The sequence below is a fragment of the Empidonax traillii genome, unplaced genomic scaffold (assembly GCF_003031625.1).
Source record: "Empidonax traillii isolate 1590-97213 ecotype Southwest subspecies unplaced genomic scaffold, ASM303162v1 scaffold20:size5563877, whole genome shotgun sequence".
Taxonomy (NCBI): domain Eukaryota; kingdom Metazoa; phylum Chordata; class Aves; order Passeriformes; family Tyrannidae; genus Empidonax; species Empidonax traillii.
In genome coordinates, this window is record NW_020955213.1 from 5,057,461 (window position 1) to 5,066,889 (window position 9,429).

Here is a 9,429-nt window from a genome sequence, read left to right on the forward strand (position 1 = left end):
AGCCCGGTACCTGAAAGGCCTCTTTTATGTGACTATTACTTTGGTGACCAAAGTGCCAGGGTTTTACAAGAGCTGCTTATCCTTTGATAAAACAAAATCAGTGAATTTATGCTGACAGCTTCAGATGCTGTGGAAACCTGAGCAACCTTTCACCAGCATATGTTGTTTGCTGGATCCTTCCTTAAGAACAAACCACAGAAGCATCTTTAGTAATTTAATGAGCAATAAAGAAGACTATAAAAACCCAAGGATAATTAAATGCAATGATAGACTTTAGCACCCTAAATGGTTACCAGAAGTGCTTAATCAAAACTAAGGTTTCTGCTAGGCAGAATGAATGGGTCTTTGTTGCCCCATAATAGAAAACATTTAAAAATAAAATGCAGATAAAAATTTGGGATAGCACTGGAATAACAGAATCATTAAAAACCATCACAGACTGATGCCCCTCTGATGCTTGAGTAAAAAAAATAAAACAAAGCAAAATTAGGGAGCTGTTTTGTATATTGCTTTGATCTTTGCTTCACCTTTTGAAAATATTTATGAAGGGTACTTTAATAAAATTTGACTTGTCATTTTTTGATTAGGAAGAGGAACAAATAGATTGACAGCGTTAAAGGTTAGTCAGGGATGTGATTTTTTTTTTTTCCCTTCAGCCTCCTGATCTGGGAGGTAAATCCTAGATCGTGAAACAGTGGCTACCTAGGCAGAATGAAGGGTGATGTGTGTGTGTGTGTGTGTGCTGTCAGGATGGAGTGTACTCCAGCCTTGCTGCTACTCTTGTCTCAACAGCACAAACAGGAAACTAAGGAAGGCAGCAGCATTGCCATACATTCTTTTTCAATAAAATAGTCTTTGAGAAAATCCATGGATTAATTACACATTTTTATGCAATAATGTGATGCTAATTGTTTATACTAAACCACATTTGCTTCTGTGAATTATCTTAATTGGAAAATTCCGTAGTTTAGAATTGTGATAGAGCATAAAAGAAATGAGGAACTGTGGAGAATGTCGAGGCAATCCTGGGCAGATGATGGTTTGGTGTAATTCAGGGTGACCTAATCATTAACTCTGGCACTAATTTCTCAGATACCTACTAAAGTACTTAAAACACAGGGACTGTAATTTTAACAGTTCATGGCCTGATCCTGCCCTCACTCCCTCTCAAGTCCTCCTTGTGACCATGAGGGAGGGAATGAGGAGGGGGCCTGACCCTAGACCTCTGCTAGTGGTACCTGCATGAGCACAGCATTTGTCATGAAAATATCTTGTTTGCAAAGAAATCAAGAGGGATCTTTGCGTTGGGTTTGGGTTACTTAGCTGTTCTCTGACCAGGTTCTCCTGTTGTTTGTTGCTGGAAATTTGTAACAGCCACTGAAAAAAAATTACTTTGGAGAAGTCTTTGAGCAAATTACCAGGGTAGAGCTTAGATCCATAAAGAAGGAACGTGAACAACCTTTCCTGCAGGTACCAATGCACTGTAGCTGGTGTGAGGTGTGAATCAAGTGGTGTTCCTCAATCAAATACCATCACTTTCCCATCTTTAGTGAGCAAAAAACCCTCAGCAGCAAGGAAACTGCAAACAGGTTCTGTGTATGCCACAGGTGAGGTGTTTGGGCTCAGTTCTCCTGATCACCCCTTTACAGCTCACTTTGTACCCAGGCTAATTCCTATAGAGGTACTTTCCCGAGGCTATAGGTTGCCCCAGCTGATTCAGGATAAGCTGGGATATGGTCAGAAGACTTCTTGGAGTAAGTTGGTATAGTGGTGTTGAAGGTATCAGGAGGGCCTGTTAAATTAAGAGAGATCTAGGGAAAAATAGTTTTTCCTATATGAAAAAAGGCAGAGCAGCCTGGTTTGACTCAGGAAGGGCAGATTGTCATTGGTGGAGGTAGTTTCTCTGCAGGGAATGTCTCTGAGCAGCCATTGGCAGCGGTGGCCCGTATGGCCCTTCTAATTCCTCCAGAGTATGGCCTCATTGCCCCATGGAGGAGGCTGTTTGTCCTCCTTGCCATGCTGCAGACTTATCTTGGCTCTCACTCTTAGGGTTCTGTCACACAGCATGCTCGCACCACACACAGGATTCCCAGATCTTGTCCCACCACCCCGATGGGGCAGGATTCCTGGCTATGGGACCCTTCTGCTTCCCCAGGGAGGAGACAGGACAAGAGGACATAGTCTTAAGCTGTGCCAGGGGAGGTTTCGCTTGGACATAAGGAGGAATTTCTTCACAGAAAGGGCTATTAGACATTGGAACTGGTTGCCCAGGGAGGTCGTGGAATCACCGTCCCTGGTGTTTAAGGAAAGACTGGATGTGGCACTCAGTGCTGTGGTCTGGTTGACACAGTGGTGTTAGGTCATAAGTTGGACTCAATGATCTCAGAGGTCTTTTCCAATCTAATTGATCCTGTGATTCTGTGAACCTGCAGGAGGTGCCTCCCTCCATCCTGGTGCAACATGCAGCAGAGCTCAGCAGCCCTGTCTTGGCATCTGCTTTCAGCCGCCGGCGCATGGCATCACCAGGCTGGGGAGAGGTTTGGAGAGCCGGGGAGACCCCTGTGACCCCAGGGAGGGCTCTCCTGCTGCAGTCCTGGCTGCTGTGGGTGCATGCTTTGGTGCTGAGGTGGGTGCAGTGTGGTGCTGGTGCTGGGGAGGGTGCCCGCACCACTGCCCTGCCAGAGCGTGCCGTGGGGACACATCCTCCTGCTCTGTTCGAGGTTTGGGCTGGAACCAGCGCTCAGGACTTCAAGGCTACCCCTTGTCACCCAGCCCAGAGCCGCTGTGCAGCCTTTCTCAGCAGCGATTAGACACGTAGGTAGGTAGATGAGCGGAAATGCTGGGCCGTGCCCCCTCGCCCCCCGCCAGCCCCTTTGTGCTCCCTGCCACAACCCCGGCCAGGAGCAGCCCGGCCTTTTTGCCTGCATTATTCTCACCATCTCCCTGACAGGCATAGTAATATATGGAGCTATTGCAAGCTGGGATTGTTTGAATGAGGAGAGATTGGGAGGAAAAAAAAAAAAAATTAAGAATGAGATTTGAAGTGTCTCACCGAAGCTTCGTGCTACAAACTGCTGCTTCAGGAGGGTGTGGGGATGGAGGAGCCAAAATTGCAGCCAGGGAGAGGGAGGCTGCCCGGGCTGCCCACGGGAGTATGCATCGCTGTGTATGTGTTGCCATCACTTAATACACATTATCCAGGAGAGTGGAGTGTGTTAGTGATCAGATGGGACTCTCCTACTGCTGCATTTAAAATGGTTTTTTTACTTTGACTCAGCAACTCTTCTAATGGGAGGAAGAGCATCACCCTTTAAGGGCTGAGATCTACTTAAATTTTTTCAGCATAAAAACCCCAGGCAATGTCTTTGTAGCCACACCAATGATATTTCTCTGTATCATATTCCCAGAAGAGTTGTGTCCTGGATCACTATCATTGGTCACAGTCTAGCCGTATTTAAAGGGGAGGAAAAAAAAAAACAAATATTTTTTTTTTAATTTTTTTTATTTTATTTTTTTGTTTTAGTCAGACTTTTTTTTTTCTTCATCTTGCTTATGGGAATTCACAATGTGTTTTCTTAGGAGTGTCTACTCTTACTGCTATGTAAAGACTGTCAGTCTGGAGCATCATAAAGAAAATGTATCTGAAACACTTGCTCAGTGGAGTCTCAGAGGCACTAGGCTGTCCAAAAGTGTTAATGCAGGCAAGCTGCTACTAAAGGAGCTTTTGCAGCTCCATCAGACGTATTAATTTTGAAGGGTGTTTCTTTGAGCATTAAGCCTTTCTCATGCTACATGCTGTTGGCACTCTTTTGTCTTACAAACCTTTTAAAATTTATCCCAGGACACTTCAAGTTGAGGCTTTCTCTTTTTCTGGGAGTGGGGTTTTTTTGACACTGCCTGTTTTCTGTCTTAACTCGGTAAACTAAGAGTGGATGAAGGGCTGGGTGAGAATTTCAAACTCCCTGCAGGATAGTTTGGGAAAAGATGATATGGAAAGAGGAAAAACAAAAGCACATGTTGCCAAATGTATGCATATTTTACATCACCATTTTGTATGGTAGAATGGGCTGGTTTGTGTGTATTTTCAAGACGTATTTTCAAGAGGGATTAAAAGTATTCAAATACTTTTAATCAAATACTGGCAACTCCAGCACCCTCTTTTTTTCTCTGTCGTAATGCACTTGTTCTGTAACTGGTTTGGACAGTTATTAAAAGAGTAGTGGGTTCACTAGTTATCATAAACAATTTCCATGGTTACCAAGGTGATGTTACTAGAAAATTCAAAATACATGACAAAGGAAGTTTCTTTGAAATGAAAGCAGAGGTGTACTGGGTAACTGCTGTTTAAGTATGTGATTTTAGGAAGATTAGGACTTGATCTGGTGCAGATGCAAGCAGATCCAGTGACCTGCAGCCAGGGATGCCCATGGCATTGCATCTGCTTATGGTCAGGAGGGGGAACCTGTCCTTTGGCTCAAACTCTGTATCCTTTCACAACCCACATCTCAGCATATCCCTCTGTGTGAACATCCATCCAAACCCTGCTGGTCTGCTTGTCCTTGTGAATGATTATAAGTCCCCAGTGGAGGACACTGGAGTCAGCTGAAGCTGCTGGTTTTGTGGAGCTTTAGATCCAACCCCTGGACCAATGCAAATATTTCCGGTTTGCACCGTCATGAGTCCTGAATGTATTTTGTGGTTCTGCCACCAGCAACAGCAAATATCACAACTATATATAGATACATATTCAACAAAAGGAAGAAAACTGGTTTCCTATGGTTGTACTTGATAAATGAGTTGTGTTGTGGTAATTCATATTGGTGATGGCTTTACACTGAAAGAGAGAAGGTTTAGATTGGATATCAGAAAGAAATTATTAACAGTGAGGGCAGTGAGGCACTGGCACAGGTTTCCCAGAGAAGCTGTGGCTGCCCCATCCCTAGAAGTGTTCAAGGCCAGGCTGGATGGGGCTTGGGGAAACCTGATCTAGTGGAAGATGTCCCTGCCCAGGTCAGGGGACTGGAACGAGATGATCCTTAAGGTCCCTTTCAATCCAACCCATTCTATGAGTCTATGATATTGCCAGTCTTTGAGGTTCATTGGGGTTGTCAGTTCTGGGCCATGTATTAGAATCTCCACTTTTGGGGTCAAAAACATGATTTGGAGAAGCAAAAAGCCACAAATTTTTAAAAAAATTATATAAATTCTTCAGGAAGAGCTGTGTGATGTCTAAACTTCGTTTATTAATCAGGAGATGGGAACTTAGGTTCCCAAGACCTGAACTCCCCAAACTTCCTGGTGTCTCATGCACATCAGGCAGTGGCTGCTGCAGAGGGTGAAGGGAGAGGCTGCTTACATGGTTTTTGTTCTTTTAGAGAGAAAATCTCAGCCTCTGGTGTGATGACTGGTATCTGGGAGGACCTGGAGGAGCTGACATGGAAAGGCTGCCCAGTCAGTGTCTGCTCTATAAATAGTGCTATTAAACCTGACTTTTAAAAGCACTGAAAAATCCTGTGAGACAGGAAGCACTTATGGCTGGGGTGTGTCTGCCTACCAAGGTGAAATGCTGAAGCATCTGCTCCTCAGATGCTCTGAGGCTGCTGGAAAGCCCAAAGAAATCACAAAACCCCCCATCCCTGTAACAGGACCTCTCCTGCCTGTCTGCTGCCAGGTTGATGGGACAGCTCAGGAGGGCTGGCAGGGACCCACTCACATCTGGGCTGTATCTTCAGCTTTCAGGTTCTGGCCTCCCAGAAGCTGGTGTATCCACACTAATCAGCAACACCTTGGTTTAATATGTACTGGAACAGGTTTTCCATGCTTTACATTTAAAGTGCTATATGGAGAACAGATTAATGTTCTTGAGCAAAGTCTTTTTAGGAAGGAAAACTCCAATGAAGTGTAACTGAATCCATGTGAAAAGGAAGTTGGAAGATGGAAATTCTTTTTTTTCCATCTCAGCAGAGCTGTCCCAAGGCCAACATGGTGAGGATCACTGAAGGAATTAAAGTAAATCTAAAATACTCAAGATCACTAATTAAAAACATTATTACATGTCTCTGGTGGTAAAATAGCAAGTGGCAATTTCTGCTCCTTTCTTCAGAGGGCCTGGATTACCTTGAGAGGATTGAGAGTATTCATGGACTAGAAGGTAACAGACAGGGAATGCAGAGAACTTCAGGTGTGTGACCGAGTTAGCAATTTAAGTAAATATAAAAACATCAATAGTGCATGAAAGTCATATATTAACTAGAGATAGCCCTGCCTCTTTGGAGTTAGCAGTTTGCTTTCCAATTTCTTTACGCCTTCTTTTTCTCAGACCTGTGTTTTGAGCATTTAGAGCTGCACCCCTGCATCAGGTGGCAAAAGATATTAGAGGGAGAGAGATGGACTCATTGATCTTCATGCCATCCCCTTTCAAATGTATGCATATTTTCAAATGGGGAAATTTAGGAGTTTCTTCTGAGGGAAAATGCTCAGAGATGGAATGATTGTTAATATACCATTTTCTGAGGGTAAACAGTTCCTTGCTGTTCACCTGGAATTCTCCTTTATCTCACTGTTTTGCTTCTCTCTCCCCCCTGGGGAGCATACATGGGTTTCGGTGTTTATCTTCTCTGAGCTGAGCTCCTGAGGGGTTGTTGCAGGCTGGTTTTGCTGCAAAGAGCCCGAGGGGATGAGCGTGGGCTGTGGGTGCTGGAGAAGTCCTGTCCCCAACAGCTGAGCTGCTTGGCAGCGACAGCCAGAGGTGCTGAGGCTCTGGGTTTGGGTGTCCCTGTGGGGAGCTGGTCTGGAGAGGGAAGAACTGCCTCCTCAGGGAGCACTGCGGTGGGGAAAACTTGAGGCTGCCTCCAAGCCCCCTCACCAGCTCATTCTGGGGGATATGGTGCCTTGTGATGTCCCACTGCAGCTCTGCAGAGGGGCACCCGTGGGGACAAGGTTTCTCAGGGTGACAGCTCAGCAGAGCTGTCCCAAGGGCAGCATGGTGAGGAGCATTGCTGCTGGGACCTTGCTGCTCAGACACAGCCTGCGGTGGCTTTGGTTGCCACCACACGGTGTTGTCACCTCCTGACCCATCTTTGGTGCAGCTCAGCAGAAGGAAGGGATGAGCCTGGGCTGGTCCCAGCCCCGTTGCCAGCTTCTGCCTGGGAGGTAGCTGTTTCTGTGCTTGCAGGGTCTCATAAACCGAGGGGGCAAAGCCATTTCTTTCCCTCTCCATTCCTGTGCTGCTTCCTGAGGCCCGTTTCTGCAGCAGTCACCTCCTCCTGCCCCCCTTTCCCTGCTCTCTGGAAACCGTGTGGCTTTACAATGGCCAGAAAAAAGCAGTCCCCAGATAACTATTTGGTATAAGCAAACCATGCGGCTTTAATGGAATTACCTCAGCCCTGCTAGTAAATAATTTATAGGAGGCAGTAAATAAAACATGTTTCTGTGTTCCTAAAAAAAAAAGTTGTCAGGCAGCAATGCACGCTGCGGGGGAGTTAACCCAGAACTTGCCCCACCACAGAGATCCTGGCCAGGAATGGGACCTGGTGGGCAGAGCATCCAAGTGTAGAGGAACTGTGGGGAGTGGGGGTTCAGAAAATCTGTGCTCTGGGAAGAGGCCTGGGCGTCTTGTTTGCTGAGCGACTGGCTGTGTGCATGTCTGTCTGTCTGTCTGTCTGTCCATCCAGTGGGGCATTTCCGAGGTTGCCTCTCAGTAGCCTTGACCGTGAAACCCGAGCCCGCACCGCTTGACCTGAATTTCCGAGGCACCCGCTGCAGCCCCGCAGTGTCACCGAGCCCCGATTGAAACCCGACCTCTGTCACTAATGGCATTAACGGGAGCTGCGGGGCCAAGGCAGGCGGCAGCCTGGGGGTGCCAGGAGGAGCTGGGGAGAGATGCTCGGAGGGGGATACAGGATGCCTGTGGGGCGAGGATGAAGGATACTCAGAGGGGGAAGGATGGAGGGGTGCAGCGTGGGGAATGTGGGATGCAAAGAGGGAAGGATGAAGGCTGTCTGAAGGGATATGGATGGAGGGGTGCCCGAGGGGTGCATCAGGGTGATGTGGGATGCCTGGGTTTGAGGATGAAGGGTGCCCAGAGAAGGCTTGATGAAGGGGAGTCTGGAGGGGTGCAACAGTGCGATGGGGGATGAGGGATGCCTGGGTGGGAAGATGAAGGGTACCCAGAGGGTGTCGTATGGAGGGATGCTAGAGGGGGGTTTGAAAGATGCCCGGATGGGAGGATAAAGGGAGTGGGAGGTAAGGAGGGGTGGCTGGAGGGGTACACCGAGGAGGATGAGGAGTGATTAGTGGGGGAGGATGAAGGGTACCCAGAGGATGGTGACTGTTGGGGTGCCCATGAGGGAAAGGTGTGCATGGAGAGGGGTTCAGGGCTAGCTGCTGTGGCCCAACCCCCTCTCCCTCTCCTCCGTGACTGTGTCCCCCCTCTGCGGGTGCGGGGCCGCCCCCGGTCCCGGGGATGCTCTGCCCGGCGGCGCCGCGGCCGCGGCTTGTCCCGGTCCAGCCCGGCCCTGCCCGGGGGGAGCTGCAGCCGGTCCCCCGCTGGCATGGGGGAGTTCGGGCCGGGGAAGGCGGCAGCAGAGATTTACGATGCAGGAGGACAGAGCGTGAAAGCAGTATATCATCATCAGGTTGGGCTGAAAGAAAGAAAACATATCTTCAACAAAAAGCGGGGCTTCGCAATTCAGCTGCGTTGTTAGGACAACGCAAACTATCCTTGAAATGATTAGTTCCACTTCAAAGGCATTTACATTCAACAGGGGCAGACGCAGCCTCTTTTTATGTCGCCAGAGGAGGAGGAAAAAAAAATAATAATAATAAAAAAAAAGGCAAGGAGGAGGTGGGGAGGCTTTGTGCTAAAGAGAGTCATATGTTTGCTTCTTCTATTTATTTTTCCTCATTCAGGGGACACTTGTGTAAGACAAACAGAGTGCTCGCAGCCGCGAGGCTCTGGGGCCTCTGGCCAGGGAGGTGGGCGATGAGTGGCCAGGCAGACGGCTCGGGGGCTGCACTCGAACTCCCCCAGCCCTTCCAAATGGGAAGCCAAAAGACAACAGAAAAAAAAAAAAAAAAGAAAAAGAAGAAAAAAAATTCCTTGACCTCAAGAGCTGTCTTTCCTGAGACATCTATTATTAACTTGAGGAAGCGTGACATATGTTTGGTTGGATCACAAAGACTCAGGGTATCCTGGCAGAGTTTGGGAAAGATTTGAAGGCTGAGATGTCTCCACTCTGCTCGGGAATTGGCTCCCATGTGATGGCCTAGGCTGGGAAGAAGTTTTTGCATCTGAAATCATGTATCTAAACTGCTTCCCAGAGGCCTCTGCATGGGAAAACACATTTGGTGTGTTTCAGGTTATTCTGAATGGCACAGGAAAGAACAGAAAGGAGAAAGATTCTGGGATTACTGCAGAGGCAACATTTA